Source organism: Mustela nivalis, assembly GCF_964662115.1.
Source record: "Mustela nivalis genome assembly, chromosome: 1".
In the NCBI taxonomy this organism is placed as follows: domain Eukaryota; kingdom Metazoa; phylum Chordata; class Mammalia; order Carnivora; family Mustelidae; genus Mustela; species Mustela nivalis.
In genome coordinates this window covers 46498601-46518974 of record NC_139020.1, presented here as the reverse complement: position 1 = coordinate 46518974, position 20374 = coordinate 46498601, and the positions used below count along the sequence as shown (strand labels likewise).

Sequence of the window (20374 nt, the reverse complement as noted above, 5' to 3'; positions counted from 1 at the left end):
TTGGCCCCCCCCCCATTTGTTCTATGTATTTACAGGTCTGTTTCTGCTTTTTTTTAAAAAACAAAACTCATTTGTTTTATTTTTAGATTCCACATGTAGGTGAAATGGTACAGTGTTGTCTTTCTCTGTCTGCCTCCTTCACTTAGCATAATACCCACTGGGTCCATCTATGTTGTCACAGATGGCAAGATCTTATTCATTTTTATGACTAATATTTCACTAAATATATTTATCTCCTTTATCCATTCATCTATCATTGGATACTTAGGTTGCTTCCATATCTTGGCTATAATAAATAATACTACAATAAACATAGAGGTGCATATATCTTTTTGAATTGTCTTATTGTTTTCTTTAGGTAAATACTCAATAGTAGAATTATTGGATCATATAGTATTTCTATTTTTGTTTTTTGAAGAGCTTCCATAGTGTTTACCATAGTGACTATACCAATTAGCATTCCCATCAATGATGCACAAGGGTTCCTTTTTCTCTACATCTTGATCAACACTTGTTATTTTTTGTCTTTTTGCTACTAGCCTTCTGAAGGGTAAGAGGCGATATATCTTCTTGTGGTTTTGATTTGCATTTTCCTGATGATTAGTGATATTGAATATCGTTTCATATGTCTGTTGACCATCTGTATGTCTTCTTTGGGAAAATGTTTATTAGGTCCTCTGCCTGTATTTTAGGTGGATTATTTGTTTTTTTGGTATTGAGTTCTAGGAGTTTTTTATATATTTTGGATATATATTTTTTTTAATTTTTAAAAATTTTTTTATTTATTTGACAGACAGAGAGAGAGAGAATCACAAGTAGGCAGAGAGAGAGGGGGAAACAGTCTCCCTGCCGAGCAGAGAACCCGATGCAGGGCTCGATCCCAGGACCCTGGGATCATGACCCAAGCCAAAGGCAGAGGCCTTAACCCACTGAGCCACCAAGGTGTCCCTATATTTTGGATATTAATGTCTTATCAGACATATGAGTTGCAAATATCTCCTCCCTTTCAGTAGGTTACCTTTTTAAAAAAATTTTGTTTTATTTTATTTCTTTTCAGTGTTCCAAAATTCATTGTTTATGCACCACACCCAGTGCTCCATGCAGTATGTATCCTTCATAATATCCACCACCAGGATCACCCAAACCTCCATCTCCCTCCCCTCCAAAACCATCTGTATTTCAGAGTCCACAGTCTCTCATGGTTTGTTTTTTTGAAGGTTTCCTTTGCTGGGCAAACCTTTTTATTTTGGTGTAGTTCCAGTAGTTTATTTTTGCTTTTGTTTCCCTTGCCTGAGGAGATATCTTGTGTCTTTGTTTGAATAATGGATTCATAAACTTTTCTTTCTCCTCTATTTTCTGGAAGAATATGTGTGAAATTGGTTTTACTTCTACCTTAAATAATTGGTAGAATTCATCAGTATAACAATCTTTCTACCAGTTTTTTCATGGTAAGATTTTGAGTTACAAATTCAATTTCTTTTACTTTTTTGGTTTTGTTAATTTTTTATATTTTTTTAGGTTTTGTTAATTTTTATCTATGAAGAAAGTTTCTATTTCACCCAAGTAATTGAATTTTTTGCCAGTAATTGTCTATAATTATTTTTTATTATTCTACTAATATATGTACTATCTGTAACGATGTCCTTTCTTTCAGTTCTAATATTGATAATTTGTAACTTTTCTGTTTTTCTTGAAACTAGAATGAATGTGAATTTTCTCAATTTTTTTCTAAAAGCTCAGGTTTACGTTTTGTTTTTTAAAAGCTTTCTAATCCACTCCTTCTTGCTTTTGTCTCTATTATTTCTGTTTTCTTACTCTGATTTTAATTCACACTTGAAGAAATGCCTTATAAACTCCTATGGCTTATTATTGATTATTGGTTTTAGACCTTTTATTTTATAATATAAGCAAATAAAAGAACAAATTCACCATAAAAAGCTAATTGTACTCACTGATTTTGACATTATATTTTCATTCTTAGTTCAAAGTATTTTCTAATTTTCTTTGTGATTTCTTCTTTAATATATGGGATATTTAGAACAGTAATTTTTAATTTACAAATACTTGAAGATTTCCCCCTTAGTTTTCTGTTATTATTTCCTAATTCAATTTTGTTTTAGTCAGAGAGTATATTACATATATTTCAATCCTCTCCGATTTATTAAGACTTATCTTATGTGCCATTATATAGTCTATTTTAAGCAACCTTAAGTATGAAATTGAAGAGTGTATATTATTCAGTGATTGGATGGTATGTTCTATAAATGTCAGTTTGATCAAGTCAATTGATAATGTTGTTCAAGTTATTAGTATTTTTTGCTGATTTCCACTTACTTTTATCAAGAAAAAGATGTTGGAACCTCCAACTATAATTAGATTTTGTCTACTTTTCCTTTTTTGTTCTTTCAGTTTTTCCTTTGTGTAATTTGAAACTTTGTTATTAGGTGCATAAACATTTAAGATTGTTATTTGTGTTTGTTTTTTTAATGAGTGGACTCCTTTATCATTAGGAAACATACTTCATTACCCCTAATAATATTCCTTATTCGGAAATCTACTTTGTCTGATATTTATATGCTACTCCAGGTTTGATTGGTGCTTTCATGTTGTATTTTTCATCCCTTTACTATTAATCTATATTTTTAATATTTAATGTATATCTTTTTTTTAAATCAAGACTTTGATAATCTTTGCCTTTTAATTGGTGTTTAGGCTATTTGCATTTAATGTAATTTTGGCACATTTGGGTTTAAATCTACCATGTTGAATTTATTTTATAATTATTTCACTTGTTATTTATTTTTCTCTTTTCTAACTTTTTACAGATTAGTTAAATATTTGAATTTGAATATATCATTTTCTTTCCATTATTGGCTTGTTAACTATTCCATTTGGTTTAATACATTATTTTTTCTTCAAAGAGTTAATTATCTCTTGAAGATGATAATTAGATATCTTTTAAAGAAGGTAATTAGAAAAAAAAAAAAGTCTCCTGGTCATTTATTTAGATTTCTGTCACTCTCTCAAAACTGTTTATTTTGTTTGTTTTTTAAGGCATTTATCATGGTTGGACTCAGACCGCAAATTTTGCCTTTTGGATAACTGCTTGACCTTTAGGGTTTTTTTTTTTTTGGTTTTCTTTTTTTTTTTTTTAAATTCTTAGCTGAGTGGCTTAAAGTCGGCTCCATGCATTCATAGCTCATGGGTACCAAGAGATTTAGGCAGAGTGCATATGCAGAAACTGTGGCACTCCCTCCTTAGTGTGCTCTTTTTCTGGATAGTCCCTCAATTTCCAGCAATTGCACTCGAATTTCCAGGCCTGAAAGACACAGTGTTTTCTACTGAGTTTTAAGCCATTTACATGGTGCTAAGTGCAGCTTGATCTCAAGCTAAAAATTTACCTTCTAATTCCAGAATTTACCTGATGTTTTGTGTTATTCAATTCTTTCATGTAATTTCTTTGGCATTTTGTCCAGAGTTCATGGTTATTATTTGTAGGAAAGTCAATCTAGTAGAACATATTTGTCTATGCTACAAGGAGACCTATGTCTATGTATGTCAGACATAGTATCTATCAAGACCAGTTTGGGACCCCAATGCAGACCTTTTTTTATTCATAACTCCCTACTTTCATAAATTTTGTCCCAAAATTTCTAGCTGCCTCAGCCTTCCCAGGTTTAATCCCCATCTCTTAAGCTCAGTGTCACCAACTGTACTTTGTCTGCATTTCCCCACCCTGTATTATGTTTCGTTATTGGCCCCAAGCAGGAAGCTTGGGGCCAATAACGAAATGAATGTAAAGTTCAACTTTGAGTGCTGTGAATTGTGTAAGACTGATGATTCACAGACCTGTACCCCTGAAGCAAATAATACATTATATGTTAATAATAATAATAATAATAAAATTTAAAAAAATAATAAAGCTCACCTTTGTTTTTTCACCTTCTCTTAGGCATCCCAGTCCTGCATTTTCTGTTTTATCATATTGGAAAATAGTTGTTTCATATATTTTGCCAATTGTTTACAGCAGGAGATTAATTTCAGTTTTTGTTATTTCATTATAGTTGGAAGAAACTTTGTGGCTTTATTTTTAAAATAGTATTTGAGATCTTTCTCACTTCTCTCTGTCTCTCTCTCAAATAAATAAGATCTTAAAAAAAAAATGGGGTGGCTGGGTGGCTCAGTTGGTTAAGCATTTGCCTTAGACTCAGGTCATGATCCAGGAGTCCTGGAATCAACATCCCCCCATCTGCATCTGACTGCTCAGCAGCTATCTGCTTCCCCCTCTGCCCCTCTGCCCCTCGCCCCACTTGTACTCTCTTTCTCATTCTCTCTCTCCCTCAAATAAATAAATAAGATCTTTAAAAAATAGTAATTGAGGAATACAAAATAGATAATTATGCCCATTTATACATATTTTGAAGCACTGTTCCTACTTTTTAAAAGAATACTTACTGTAGAATATGTGGAAAATATAGGAACAAGAAAATAAAATTCTAAAATCTAACCAACAACAGACAATTGATATTAATATATAAATGTATTTCCTGGAGTTCTTATAGGTTTTTTAAAAGATTTTTCAACAGGGGGCACCTGGGTGGCTCAGTGGATTAAGCCGCTGCCTTCGGCTCAGGTCATGATCTCAGGGTCCTGGGATCGGGTCCCGCATCGAGCTCTCTGCTCGGCAGGGAGCTTGCTTCCCTCTCTCTCTCTCTCTGGCTGCCTCTCTGTCTACTTGTGATTTCTCTCTGTCAAATAAATAAATCTTTAAAAAAAAAAAAAAAAAAAAAAGATTTTTCAACATTATAAATGTGTTAGTATAATGTGCATTTATTCTATATTAAATAACATATATACTATAATAATTTTAATACATTTTAATACATTTTAATTTTAATATATACATTTTATATCATATATAATTTTAATTTTTTAAACGATTTTGTTTATTTATTTGACAGATAGAGAGCACAAGTAAGCAAAGCAGCAGGCAGAGGGAGAGGGAGAAGCAGGCTCCCCACTCAAGGGGAAGCCTAATGCAGGGCTTGATCCCGGTACCCTGGGATCATGACCTGAGCCAAAGGCAGCCACTTAACCGAGTGAGCCATCTAGGTGCCGCTATATCATAACTTTAAGTAGTTTTAAGGGATTATTCGGGGACTCACGGTATGATGACAGCTAATATTTGTCCCTGGGTTGTTTATTTTTCTCTCCTCATTAAGCAAAATTACTCAGATCATTTAGTATGACTTTTGGCCATGCAAAAAATATTTACTGAAGATACTTAGCTGGGTTTTGCTCTGTGTATCTCTGTTTTATGGGGATGGGTGGGGAAAAGTCTTTTGGCAAAGTGTTTCATGCATGAATAGTTTCACTACCCTAAAAATTGCCTGTGCACTACCACTTCTTCCCAGTCTACTACCCCTGAATCCCTGGTGACCGCTGATCTTGTTAGGATCTCCATAGTTTTACTTTTTCTAGAATGTCATATAGTTGAAATCACACAATTTGTACCCTTTTCAGATTGGCTTCTTTCACTTAGCAATATGCATTTAAGCCCCTCTATGTCTTTTTATGATTTGATAGCTCATTTCTTTTATTGCTGAATTATATTCCATTGTGTAGATGCACCAGTTTATTTATCCATTGATCTATTGAAGGACATCATGATTTCTTTTAAGTTTGGGCAATTATAAATAAGAATTTATTTGGCAATTATAAACAAAATGTACATGTGCAGGCTTTTGTTTGAACATAAGTTTTCAATTAATTTGGGTACTTAGGTGAGAATGTGTTAGTTTTGTTAGAAATTGCAAATGGTCTTCCAAAAAGGCATACCATTTCTTATCTTTTCATTTTTATTATATAGAAGTTTTAAACTTTGATTTAGCCCAATGTATTACTTTCATGATTTGTAACTTTTGCTTTCTATTTTTTTTAACTTTGACTTTTAAAAAATGCTATAAAATCTAAAATACTCTATAAAATCTCTGTGATAGTTTAAAATTTTATTTTTACATTAATTTCTTGAACCTGTCATTTTTTTCCTTCCACATTCTGTCCCAAATCTAATTTTGCCTCTTATCTTCAACATAACTACACTCTTCAAGCCAGATCAGTCTGCCTGTTGGCTCCAAAATGATTCATCAAGAGCCCTACTTCCATGCCCTTGATCATGTTGGTTCCCATGCCTAAAGATTTCATTTCTGTCTAAGTTTAAGTTCTACTCTTTCTTCAAACTTGAACTGAGTTCAGTCTCCCCTTTGTGGTCTCCTCTGACCTTTTTTCATTTGCTTTTAAGACCCTTCTCTCATTTTTCAGATCCAGCATGTAATATTAACACTTGGGTCAGTAATTTCTGAGTATTTTACTAGCAGCCTAAATATAAGAAAGGACTGGTCATGGAAGAAAATACCACATCTTAAGGATTTTCTAGATGGTATTTCATTTATTTATATATTGTGGGAACTCTTAATTTTTCACACATCTCCTAATTTATTCCTCTGCTCTAAATCATGGGGCGTTCTATTTGTCTTGGAAAAGCAAAGTCCCATATTTTATTTCTTATTAAAAAGTTATGCTTGGTTTAGACATTCATAAGATGAAATAATAATGCTTTGTGGTTATGGAATATATTCCATTTAATATACATCACTACGCAGTGTTCAGTAGATAGTAGATTCAAATATCAGTATATATTATTCTTTCCCACATCAGTAGCATTGCACACATAGTGTGAGAATCTATAGCCCAAATAAGCCACAATTAGGCAACTGCCAACATTCCTGTTTTAGAGAAGCTTGAATTCTTGGCCTGGGTGTGGCTTATGACTTTCAATTTAGATCTGATCTTTTTACATATCCCAACAAATTTCCTAACCAAGTGCCATTAGTCAGACTTTCCCCATCACCATCTCCCTACACCCAAACTCTGCCTTCCTCATCAGTGACTAAAGAGAAGCAGAGCCATGTTGTCCTTTAAGTGTTTATCTGGGTGGAGAAAAAAATAGTATGCTTGATATTCAATTCATTTTCCCAGCTAGGATAGGCTTCTCTGCAAGAATGTATCACTGTCAAAGTTTTACAAATATTTATCAAAAAAACTCTGTTGTCTTTAAAACAAAAAGTTGGAGATTCCTCCTTCCACCAGCAGAATGTCATGGGTCTGGATAAACGACAAAGTTTTCCCTTAAAAGATTGGACACGGGGTGCCTGGGTGGCTCAGTGGGTTAAGCCTCTGCCTTCAGCTCAGGTCATGATCCCAAGGTCCTGGGATCTAGCCCCCCATCAGACTCTCTGCTCAGCAGGGAGCCTGCATCCCCCCCACCCCCACCCCACCTGCCTCTCTGCCTACTTGTGATCTCTCTCTCTCTCTCTGTCAAATAAATAAATAAAATCTTTTAAAACAATAAAAAAAATACTGGACACATTCAGAATGAAAGAATAAGATAGGTCACAATCAGGATGGCATGAGAGACTCTACTCACCAAGGTCAAAGAACTTGAGACACTACAGAGCAAATTCTACCTCATCCAAGTTTTGCTATATTATTCTATTATTTTCCTCTAGAATACTTTGATGATGGAGGTGCTGGTGCTTCTTTTTAGATAGGGGATATCACAAGGATTACAAACATTAAATAACATTAATATTAATAATATCAATATTAAATAACGGTTCATAGTGGTGGAATTATTGCATTATTTACTCTTTTGTCTTTTTTCTTGATGTTTTAATTTTGGTTATTAGAATTAAAAAAGAACTTACAGTGTACCATGAACCTACATTTTCCACCAGAGTTAGAATACAAAGTGGAAGATGCAGAGGATGAGATTTGTATAGAGTCAAAACTAATCCTGGTCTTATAGGAAGGTACACATTGGAGATCAGAATAGCATCTCTCAAGTAGTCCAGTGCAGCTTTTTTATTCAGCATTGGAATAGGTCACTTTTATTTGGACGGAGCACCATGTAAAGCAGTTGACTTGTATTTACGTTGTGTAAAACACTGTTTTTAAAAATACACATTTTTTTACACAGTCTGTATCTAGTAAGGATGCATACTAAATCTAATAAAAATATAAATTTTTCCATAGTCTTAAGCTAGTGAAGAGAGATACACTGTGAGAGGTGCTCTGGAACTGAGATCAATAGAGGAAACAGTAGAGTTCAGACTCCCATATCATGCTCAGATTATAACATTATTATTAAGTGGACAAATGGATGGAATTGATGAATTTGGATTTTGGTTGCATTTGTTTGTCTTGTTTTGTCTTCTTTTAGAGCCTGTGTGGTGGTGCTTGTATGGTAAATTTGCGTAAGTTAAGTACTTAAAAATACAACTTCACCATAAAATTGGTAAAACTGTCACCAACAATTTAGGAGTATAAAAATGTCTTTTATATTTAGTGTCTGTTTTTGTCCAGTAATGGTAACATATGTCTATGTATTAGAAATTGGCTTGAAATACTGACCGATAACCTACTTCTCCAACTTATCTTGGCAGCTTCTACTCATCCTTAAGCTTCACACATACCAAATTACTTTGTGCAGTTGCCCAAAAGACCATGGTGTTTCTAGCCCCATGTGCCTTCGTATATGCTGTTGCTACTACTCAGGACTTGGCAGAGTCCTAATTCTGCTTCACATTCTCAATACCCCAAACCCACCTGGAAACATACTCCTCATCTCTTCAAAACTAGATCAAGCATTACTACTTCAGTGAAATTTTCACTGATTCTGTATTATCATTGCACTTAATACATGCTTTAATTAGCATATTTGTACTGTATTTACTTTTATGTTTATCTCTTCAATTAGAGCATCCATTTAAGAGCGATGTTTGTTAATATCTGACTTTGTATCCTCATGAACTCCCAAATCATTCTTCATGATTATTCAATAAGTAATTAATAGTCATTTCTCCTCAGGATATTAAGTACAAAAACCAAAAAACAAAAACAAAAAAAGAAGAGGCTGATTCAGTGTGAGTAATCCAAGCTAAAATACCATTTTCCCTCAGTTTTTGTTGTCTGTCACCATACTTTTACATGTGTCCATTGGAAATGCAAGCCTGTCTACATTTTCCATAGGATCTGATCTCTGTAAAAAAAAGGAGAAACCACCACATTCTTTCCAGGAGCTTTCCCTCAAGAGTGTTTGGTGCTTCACTACAAGTCCTGCATACTCTGGGTATACCAGAGGCCTGGCGTTTATCTTCCCTATCAGTTGAAACCACACACTTTAACTCATAATTGGTGAAAAGATAATTTCCCACTCAAACTGGGATGTAAGCCGAGTTCCAGTAGGGAATCCAGAGTGATGGGAGAATTTCTGCTTTCTCCTAAAGTCACAGAAAGGTGAAGTATACTCAGTGAACCTACTGAATTTTAGAGGTAGAACATTGCATGATAAAGGGAAGATGTCATTCCTCCCTAATGCTATCCTATATCTTCTGACATTTCCCATCACTTTATTAAGTGATTAAGCTCTTGTTTCTAAAGTTAGTGTGCTAGAGATGCCTAACTTATTCATAAGCATTTCTGTAAGTATTTGAAATTGTATTCATTTTTATTCACTTGAATTTTTAAAAAATAAATACTGCTAAAACAAAAGCATAGATATAACTAGTATTGAAAGAGTCCACTTTAATTATAGAATATCATAGTTGAGAGTGGTTTCAGACAGAAGTTATAATCTTAAAAAAAAGGAAATATTCTTTATAGCCTCTTTTGACATATAAGGAAAAGCAGCAGGCCTGAAAAGATGTTATGACTTTCCTCAAGGTCACCTAGCCATAGTTTAATTCTTGGACTTTAACCAGCTCTTTAGAGCTTCAGACAGTGTTTTCTCTCTCTTAAAAGGTGATGAAATTTAGGGTGAGATTGAAATAAATACCAATAATTTAGTGTAATAGAAGATTATTAAAAATAATTTTGGGCTGCAAATTAGAAATGATAGGCATTCCCTTCAAAGAATATGTATATAAATAAAGTTGACTAAAGTTAGAAATGACACTGGTGTATAGCCAAAGGAAAATTACTATCAAATGTACAGTGGTGTAAGTGAAATAAATGAATACAGTTAAGATGTCTAGGTCTTCAAATGGTTCAGTGCCTGTTATAATTTTTAAAATCCTTTTTAGTAACTCATCAGTTATCGAGTATATATAAAGAGAAATGGCCAAGATTAAAAATAGATGAAAGTAATTTTCTCATGAAGATATTGATTTTTCCCAAGAAATAACCATTCTTGCTAACACAAAAAAATTCTTCACATGTGTAAGACATGTGGAATCTTTCTACCCCAGGGTCTTAAAATCCTGGACTACATGGATGATTATAATTTAGGGCCATTAGGTTTTATTTCCTTGTCTTTTGTAGAATTTTATCCAAAAGTTTCCAACCAAGTCAGATATTAATGTATGTCTTAGCAATTGTCTTATAACCAAGGAGAGTACTCCATTGATTCTGTCCCTAATATCTGTATTTGCCACATAAAAAGTGACCAAAGGAAATTTTTCATGTTTGAAAAATGTACACAAAAATTATTAAATGTACCAATGTCTTCTAAAAGTATGTGTAAACTAGACATCTGTTAAAATTATCAGTGGTAATTTTTTTTTTTTTAATGCTGGGCCAGTCTGAGAAAAAATTAATGACCGGAAGTCTTTTGTCTGCCTTCTTATACCCTTCTCAAACACCTCATGCTACCCTCAGGATTTCTAGAATCTTGAATTACAGAACCTTACTGGAATCTCACTTCCTGCATTAATCCTCTTATTGGGCCTTCCACGTCCCACATTAAACTATACCTTCTTGTATCCCATCTAGTCAAAGCTCTGATGGTAAAATAAAAATTATTCTTGAATTAATGTATTATCTTCTCATGTAATTCTTATGTAAATGTGCACTTAAGCAAAGTTTTCATGGAGGTACAATTCCTTAATCCAAAGTAGTATAGTCAATGGCATCAATATATGACAAACCAGAGGGGATGTGATATATTTGGGATATCAGTTACTCTTACATCAGACTCCATAGGGAAATCTCTGAAAGTTTTCTTGTTGTGTTAGTTACTGCAGAGAAACAGAACCAATAGAATATATATTTATGGCAGCATTTATTATAAAGATTGGTTCATGTAATTACAGAGGCTGAGAAGTCCCAAGATCTGCAGACAGCAAGTGGAAGACCCAGATATAGTGGTATACAGTACTGGTACAAGACCCAAGAAGAACTGAGTTTTCATTTTGTGTTTGAAGGCAAAAGAAGACCAAAATCCCACCTCAAGTAGTCAGAAAGGTAGAGTACCTTCTTAATCAGCCTTTTTGTACTATTCAGGTATTCAATTGATCAGGATTAGGTCTGCCCATATTAGGGAGATTAATCTACTTTACCCAGTCTACTGAGTCAAATATTAATCCTATCTAGAAACAACCTTATAGAGACACCCAGAATAATTTTTGGTCAGATGTCTGGGTTTTGTGGCCCAGTCAAGTTGACACATAAAATTAACCACATGTGGACAAAGAATAATTTTTATCTCCAAGATTATACTCTTTTCTTTTTTAAAAATATTTTATTTATTTATTTCACAGAGAGAGAAAGAGAGAGAGAGAGAGAGTACAAGCAGGAGGAGAAGCAGAGGGAGAGGGAGAAGCAAGCTCCCTGCCGAGCAGGGAGCCCTATCTGGGACTCAATCCCAGGATCCCAGGAATCATGACCTGAGCTGAAGACAGTCGTTTAACCCACTGAGCCTCCCAGGTGCCCTATCTGCAAGATTCCAGAGAACAGACTGGAAATAATGGACAAAACTCATGACAGGCCCACTTGAGCTCATAATAGGAAGAAGTTTCTAACAGTTACAATTATATGAAAAAGATGACTGTCTTATTAAGAGAGTGAGCTTCCAGATCTTCAGGCTGAAGCTGATCTGTACTGGATTTTTTATCAGGGATTCCTGATTTGAATGAAGATTGGACTACATACCCTCAAGATGTTTCTACTCCAAAGAGTTATAATATCCTCAGTATTTAGGAACCCAGTCTTATTTTTTTATAATCTCAACCAACCCTCTGTTCCCCGTATCACAGCCAGAAGGGTCTCTTCAAAATACTTTTCTGTTGTGTCGTTAATTTATTAAGGAAGTTCTTCCCCAAGTTGATGAGGGTACAAAGGAGGAGCTAAGCCTAGTCCCAATATCAGCCTTTCTCCAGGGTAGATTAAAGCAAAAATTACATCCCAGAGCTGATCCCCTAATTTATGAGCTGTCCTAGTAGCTGATAACTCCCAGGCACTCCCCTCCCTCTAGGCACCTGTGGGCAGAGCAGCTTCAGTCACTCAAGAAAAAGCCCCTGAAGCATGGTACTGGAGTAAGCCATTAGGAGCACATTTCAGAGGAGCTTGAGAATGGATATACAGAAAGAAACCAAAAGACGATTCTGAGGTGATCTAGGCAGATAATTGACAGTGTTCCCTTTGTGTTTCATTTTAGTTTGGAATAATATATGGCCCCAAATGCCAGCATGTTAGGGTTAAGGAACCCTGTGGATGACATGATAGATCACTTAAAGAAATGATCAGTCACTCAAAATCTTGTAACAAAAACAATTCCTATATTTCATTTTATATTTTTCCAATATGTCAGATAGACTCTATGAATAATTAATTTTTTTATTCTTAAAAAATTTATTAAGTCCTGAACTATAAAAAACTTCTATGTTGTTGAGTTTTTTGTTTTTTGTTTTCAAACTGTCTGACAGTTGGGAAAACTTAGGAGGTAGGGGAAATGGGCTTCCATTTAGTTCTATGTTTTTCAGGAACAAAGCAGAGAGTGATATTGACATTTTGATGACTGTTTAACAGCCAACATTGCCACCTGCTACCTTGAGGCAATAAGCAGTCTGTTGGCACTCTTGTGCTTGATGAGAAAACCAAGGGATGATGAATAGCCAGTCCCCAGTATCAAACAGGGTGCACAGCAGTGGCTGGCACAAGATGAATTGTTTGCTAAGAAAATAGAATGGCCAGTTGAAACTCCCAGACCATTGATCAAACTTGTTTGTAGCCAACAATTAGTGTTTTGCTTTTGGCTGCTAGAATCTCACTACCCTTCCTGGTTCAAAAGGAAGCCAAGGACCCTTCATCTGTTTATACAGACCATGTGTAACTACAAACAGAACTATACAAAGTTGTTCCTTTGGAGCCCAGGCATCCATGTACTTTCCCTGTATATAAGCCAAAAAAATGAATGTGTTCATCATTTTTTATTGCCCTGTGGGATCTTGCTACAGATTTACTAGTGGTGTGACTTAACCTTTATTTCCAACCTGCAAATGCAAGAAAGTTTAAAACTAGTTGTTCTTTTAATTGTTAATAGAAACCGAGACTTTTTTTTTACTACATTTATGCATGCTGAAAGATCTCTCCATAGACTCATCAATTTCACTTTATAGACTTAACTGAAAAGTTTATTAACCCATGGAGTAAGTAGCCACACCTAGCAAGGTGCTCCTTTGTAGATGTGGGGAAATGGCATTCATAGTGTTAAATAGAAACAAACTAATACCAGTAAGGAAAAATATGTCTCTACTGTAATTCCTTCCATGAAAGTCTCAAGATAAAGGTTACATATTCAGAAGAGTTTGAAAACACCTATTAATACACAGGGTCTTGCATCATTTTCACAATTCCATATGGCCCTTTTAGATGATTGATCTTTCCTTCTGTGCCAAATCTTCAGGTTTGCCTACTTATCTTATTGAATTATCACATTGTTTTATTATTACTATCATTAATCAAAATGTCTTTTCTAGATGTTTATATCTTTGAAGCCAGTGACTTCTTACTTGTTTACTTAGTTTTAGCCTCTAGTGCAGTATACATATAATAAGTGCTCAGGTAGACAGTATTCTAAGATGACCCCCAGTGCCTCACTGTTATGTAATTTCTTTTCCTTTAGTGTGGATGAATCTATGAATATAATGAGATAGCATTCCTTTGATTATGTTACATTATATAGCAAAAGGGATTTCTGAAGATGTAATTTAGATTATTAAGTTTAATGACATTTAAATACTGCAGATTTTGCTATTAGTTACTAAAAATTTTACAGATATACTTAAGGTTTGCTGAATTGGGATTAATAAAAACAGAGATGATCTGGATGGGCCTGACCTAGTCACATAAGCACTGTAAATTTGAATTTAGAGGTCAGAGATAGAAGTTAGAAACTAGAAGCAGGAGAGACTTATTTTTCTGACCTTGAATGAGCAACTACCATGTTACAGAGAGGGCCATATATCAGGAATGTTAAACATCTTCTAATGTAACAATCGCAAGAAATTAAGTTTTATATGAGGGTTGAAAATTTACATGTTTTATTCATGGACATAACCTCAGGGCCAACAATAGTGCCTGGTACATCATTTTCAGACTGACTTAATGACTTCTGGTACTTTAGTCTTCATATCTCTTACCCCCTTAACTAAAATAAGTCTTTAATGTGGATGCACATTAATCAATTCCTCTTGGAAATATTTATATTTATTATTTTAGATCTATATTTAAAAGATATTCTTTACAATATGTAGCCATAAAAGTTAACTGAGAGTTCAATCAATGTTGAACACAGATCCTAATACATAATAATAGGCACAGTGTGAAGTAATGGAGGACATATTGACCACGGATGTGAAAATATGCATTCTAAGTTGAGCAGCATCACGTTAGGCAAATGATGCTACTTCTCTCTGCAGAAAACTCAAATAGTTCTCAAGCCATAGAACGAAATCAAAATTCCTACCGTAAGCCAAGAAGGGCTCCTGCCCTTGGCCCTGAACTCTAGAAGATCTCACTCTGGCCTTATGTTGTGCCCTTTCCCATGGGGCAATTGGTTTATGGGCCTAAAGGGATATACCCACCCGAAACTTATCTACCTTTGAGATCACATCCAAGATAGTGTTGGTGTTCTCTACAGTACATATTTCAGGGTCTCGTACCCAGGAAATATCTGGCAGTTCAAAGAAAGAAACTTTTCTGAGCCTAGGTTTCTCATCTCTATTTCAATGAATGTCGATTTTAATGTTTTCACGATAAATAAATACTTCTCTTGATGACTGCAGATATGTAAGGCTGTTTGGTAGTATTCAGAGCCATCACAGTAATGGTGGTCTTCCTGATTGGTGTGTAGTCTTCAATAATTATAAGGAATTACTTGTCTGAAACTGCTGTCAAACAAGCAATACCCCATTTATGCTGCCATCATTTTCAGGATTGTTGGTAATCTGGGCACATATACCCCAAATAACTTTGCCTCCTTGTGTCACAAGGCCCAACTCACTTATGTTCACCTCAATTACAGTACCTTTGGTAATAACACCTGAAGTTGTATATAGTAGGGATGAAGGATTCTTTTTTATGCCAAGAATTGGCAGGTAAAAAAGTTGGTTTCAATTCAAGATGTGTTACATGGGCCTTTTTGAAACATAAGCCCATTGGCCTAATGAATCTCTCATATTTAGGTGGTTTTCGAGTAACGCTGTCTCCAAGAAAGCAGACTTTAGTGACCATCCTCTTCCATGCTTGCTTTTTCCTCTTTCCGGTTTGAATAACTTTTAATAGTTCTGTTTCTCCTTGGGCCTGTGGGGTAAAGGAGCTTCCCATTTCCCTGCTTTCTCTTTTTGTCTTTTTTAATCATTTTGGAAAGTACTTTAGCTCGGGACTGTCCCTCCCTGTCCGGTAGATACTGAGGTACTGCTCCCTGTGGAGTCTTTTCATCATTCTTTTGTTTGGTGTTTCTCTTTTCATGCACCTTGATAGTCTTTTTCATTTGTATTTTCTCAGCATGGCACCGAGCTGAGCTTTCAGATCAGTCATCTTTTTTGCCTTCTTTGAAGGCCCACGACCCTTTTGACCTTCTTTCTTTTTTTCTCATGGCAATCCGAACCACAGTCATAGTGCTTCCGGTGTAACTCAATATATTCATTTTGTGGCATGGTGACGTTCACGAAGCCATAGGGTACACCTGCCAAGATGTGAACCTCCCAGACCTGCGAGCTGACTCCATGCAAGCCACCACAGGAAAGGGTTTCTCACCTCTAAAAAGTGGAGCCCTACAAAGATATGTAAGGTTTGTTCCAGGTCTACCATTTTACAGTACTGTATATGAAAATATTGTAAGATTTCAGTGAAGGTTTGTTCACTGATATGTAAGGTTTGTTCCAGGTCTACCATTTTATAGTACTGTATATGAAAATATTGTAAGATTTCAGTGAACAGAAAAACAATATTGAAATGCATAATATAATAGACTCCTAGAAATCATTTAGACTAGAAAAGTAGAAATCAGTGTAGGAATTCTTCCTACAACATCCTGGAAAGATAATTACTCAGCCTAACTTGAAGATCTTCAGCAATAAAGAACTCACCATCTCGTAAGTCAGCATTTTACTTTGTCTTCCTTGAATTGTGAATAATCAAAGACTGTTTTTCCTTATATGGAACTTAATGCAAATATTCTTCTATCTAAACCAAACATTTCCAGTTTTGTGTTCCTATTGTGTTGCTATTGTGACTGTGTTCCAGACTCCTTCACTTTCTTGTGGTCCTGCACTGAGCACATTCCGATCTCTATTTTCACCTTCCAAACATGTGACTCGTATGAAGAGCAGTTAGGAATGCCTATCTGCTTTTTCATCTGTGAAAACATCCTGGTTTAACAGTTTTGCTGTGTTGTTATTTGTAAGAGTCACACACTATTGGCTTATATTGAGTTTAAGTCAAGTAAACCCACTAGCTTTTGTTCATAGCAATTGCTGTTATGGCAGGTGTCTCTTATCCTGTAAGATAATCTTGGAAACCAATAATATCTTGTTAGGTTCTCCCCAATATTTCAACCTGTCATAATATTTTTAAAACTTGATTCAGACATCCATCATATTAACCATCTTTGTGTTGGCTGCAGATGATAAAAAGGCCCTCTTGTCCTCATTTAAATTACTAGTAAAAGTGTTGTGCCCAAGAGACCTAAGTATAAAACTTTGTAGCATGTCATCAGATCACCATTTTCCAAATTATATCCTTCATGATGCTAATTCCATGAGATGCTAAAAGGGAAAAAAAGGAAAAATTTACATGATTGGATAAGTTTGAGAGACACCACATACTACATACCCTTCTCGGGAAGTCTGCATATTATAAAGTGAGGACTCTTGGAGTGGTAATAAGTCTTGTTTAAGTTCAGTTAACCCAATATTTCCCAAGCTTATTTGTATAAGGATATCTGGGTGGTAGATGGTGTTTTAGTTTGTTTTAACATCCTGCCATGTTCTTGGTTCACAGAGTACACTTTAAGATACTCTCTTACACCTCCAATAATATGCTTTAGAATTTTACCATGAAGGACCCAAATTAATAAGTATGTAGTTTCAAAGATTCATTTTATCCCTTGTGAGCTTTAAGGTAAGGACTTCCCCACTCCATTTACTATTAACTATGATTCCTTAAGGTTTGTGTGATTACAAATTGTTTTAATATTCTGGGTTATATTGCTCTCCCCTTTAATTTACTTGTCTTCATCTGTCTTGTGCTTTGTTTTCCTTTTCTCTGTTTCCTTTTTTTTTCAGCTCAAAAATAATTTTTTTTAATATGAGAGTTAACAACAAACAATAATCAACAGTTTAGTCTTGGAGCACCTGGATGAGTCAGTAGGTTAAGTTTCTGCCTTTGGCTCAGGTCATGATTCCAGGGCTCTGGAATCGAGCCCTACATCAGGCTCCCTGCTCCTTGGGGAGCCTGCTTCTCCCTCTCCCTCTGCCTGCTGCTCCCCCTTCTTGTGCTCTCGCTTTCTCTCTAATAAATAAATAAAATCTAAAAAAAAAAAAAAAGAGTTTAGTCTTGTACTAACATTACTCTGTCTCACCCAAGTGGATTTGGCTCTTCATGTTCTTCTCACACTGGGTTTTAATTCTAGATTCTTTTCCTTTTTTTTTTTTTTTTTTACTTCTACTCCATTTTGGACTTTGACTAGGAATCTTATGGGTTTATGACACTCCTATTTTCATTTTAGCTATACACTGTTTATTTTGTCTTTTGTGCATGTTTTTAAAAATATTATCTCATCCCAGATAGTACCTAAGGCTCTATTTTTTTGTTGTTGTTGTTGTTTTAAAAAATATAATTAATGTCTGTATTATCAAAATGCCATTGTTATTCTTCCATTTCTCTGAAGCAACCTTCCCTTTCAGAATCTCTGGACATGTGGTCATACCTAATTTGCCTTATATTTTTTGAGATGTACTTTCCTAAAGTCCTGGGTAGATGTTTGGCTGCCCCCCAGAATTCCTTCCACAGGTCTACTGGTCTATTTTTAATTCTAAGAACATTGTTCACATTCTCCAAAGTTACTATCACTCCCATTGACTCAGTCAGGGTTTTTTGTTGTTGTTACAAAGAATTAAGTTCAAAGTAGCAGTTCTTCTTGCTTAGTTCTGGACTAATTGAGACTGAAATTATTGACAAAGCAATACAGAGTTAGGTAATACGGATTTCTTTATTAAATATATGAGTGACTACTACATGACAAGCAAAGTTCTTGCTGGAGGAAATAAGGCACAGAATCAGACAGAGGGAGGATGCAGGGGACATAGTAAATACAGATAATCTCACCTAATCATAGGTTACATAAATAAAATAAAATACCATAACACAATAGAAAGCTATGAGGTCAGGAAAGGCCTTGGTAAGGAAGTAACATTTGAGCTGAAATCTCAATGTTGAGAGAAAGCCTATAAAATATCTCTGGGCAGAAGAGCTCACACTGAGGAACAGCAATTACACTAGTCCTACAGTGGAGATATCCTTGGCCTATTCAAGAAAAACGAAGGCAAAGGGGCTGATCATATGGAATAAGGGGATAGAGTGGTAGGAAACAAAGTACAGAAAATCAGGAGGAGATGAAGAGGGAAACACATGTCAGATGGTGTCACCTGACAGACAAGCTAAGTCAGGTAGGAATGACTGTGAGGTTTCAGTCAGGGTGGAAACATGATCTGGTTTATACTAAAAGAAAAAACAAAAACCCTCTCATTCCAGTGTGAAGAACAAGTGTGGGAATGACTGAACAAGATGAAAGTAGAGACAAACAAGAAAGCTATTAGAGACTTCAAGAATAGGAAGCTGAGGCCCTTCTCACTACCAGAGCTCAACCCTGTCATTTTTGTGATCTTAGATATGAATATGATTTTTGTTTCCCCTGATTGACTGGAAAATGTTTAGCATGTTTTCTAAACTAGATTATTATTTCATCTCTCTCTCTCTCTCTCTCTTTTTTTTTTTTTTTTGCTCATTAACATGCTCTTCTTTCATCTGTGTCAAGACTTTTCACATAGTCAATGTTTCCTTGACACATAGTACCTCATTACCCCCATCTCAGAATTATTTTTTTCTTTGAACCAGACTAATAGTTTAGATGTTCCATCTGTGTAAAAAAAGAAAAAGTTATAAATGATGCTTCTGGAGTTATTCCATGCAGAGTCCCACATTGGCTAGAATATGTTTTAAACCATGAGTCATGTAGCATGTTCTATTCATATTTTATACTTTGGAGGAATTCTCTGGAGTTTCCCAAAATTATTAAAATGTTCCCATTTTAATAGCTGTGTTTTGGATATGAGAAAGGAAAGAAACTAACTGTTACTGAAAGAAGTCTGGGGAACAAATAACGTATCTGGGTTCATTATTTAAATTCGCTAACCAGTTTGCTACAGCAAAATGCTTCAAGTGAATCATACAATTTTAGTAAGGAAACTGTTGTCACTAGGCAAAAGCACTTGCTTCAGATTAAACTCTGCTTTGAAGTAGCCAAAGCTATTCAGGTTTCCTGTGGACACATCAGGACCAGTTAAAGACCACTGTGCATAGTTCATACTGAATTTTAACAAAGATTACAGTTCTTTTGTGCTTATTTGACTCTAGAGACCAGCCAAAAAATAAGCAGGGGCCATGTTCATTTGCTTTTCTCTGCTGTCTCTGGCTCCAAGATCATAGTATAAGTAAGTCTTGCCTGCAACCAATTGCTTTAATTTCTCACCAGAGATTATTGCTGCTATTGCTAGATGAAGGCAGTGATAATTTTCCAAACTGCCTGGGATGGTTTTACTGGATGGAATTTCACAGCTATAATGGGGAAGAGAAGAAAGCATTCTCTGCTGTTGCCAATAACATTAAAAAAAATAACTTTACATGTCAATAAAATAAGGAATCTTAAAATAGTCCTCTCAATGGTGTATCAGTAGAAGAATTAGTAGCACTGTTTCACCACAGGCATTTTTTTTTTAATGTGCAAAACAGGGATTATGAACTCTCAGGATACAGC

General features: G+C 35.1%; 1 protein-coding gene and 1 pseudogene across 2 annotated transcripts in view; one reads left to right on the top strand and one right to left on the bottom strand.

Moving 5' to 3' along the window:
• Window positions 1-12712, top strand: part of LOC309850322 (uncharacterized protein) — a gene marked incomplete at its 5' end in the record, with an annotated part of 320372 nt that extends 307660 nt beyond the window's left edge. The window contains 2 exons of the mRNA XM_082704077.1: window positions 11151-11301; window positions 11610-12712. The remainder of the gene's footprint in view (window positions 1-11150; window positions 11302-11609) is intronic.
• A 1974-nt stretch (window positions 12713-14686) lies between these two features.
• On the bottom strand, window positions 14687-16109 carry LOC309846874 (ribosome biogenesis protein NSA2 homolog pseudogene; annotated as a pseudogene). Its single transcript has one exon. The product of its transcript is annotated as a ribosome biogenesis protein NSA2 homolog pseudogene (transcript).
• Between the last annotated feature and the right edge of the window lie 4265 nt (window positions 16110-20374).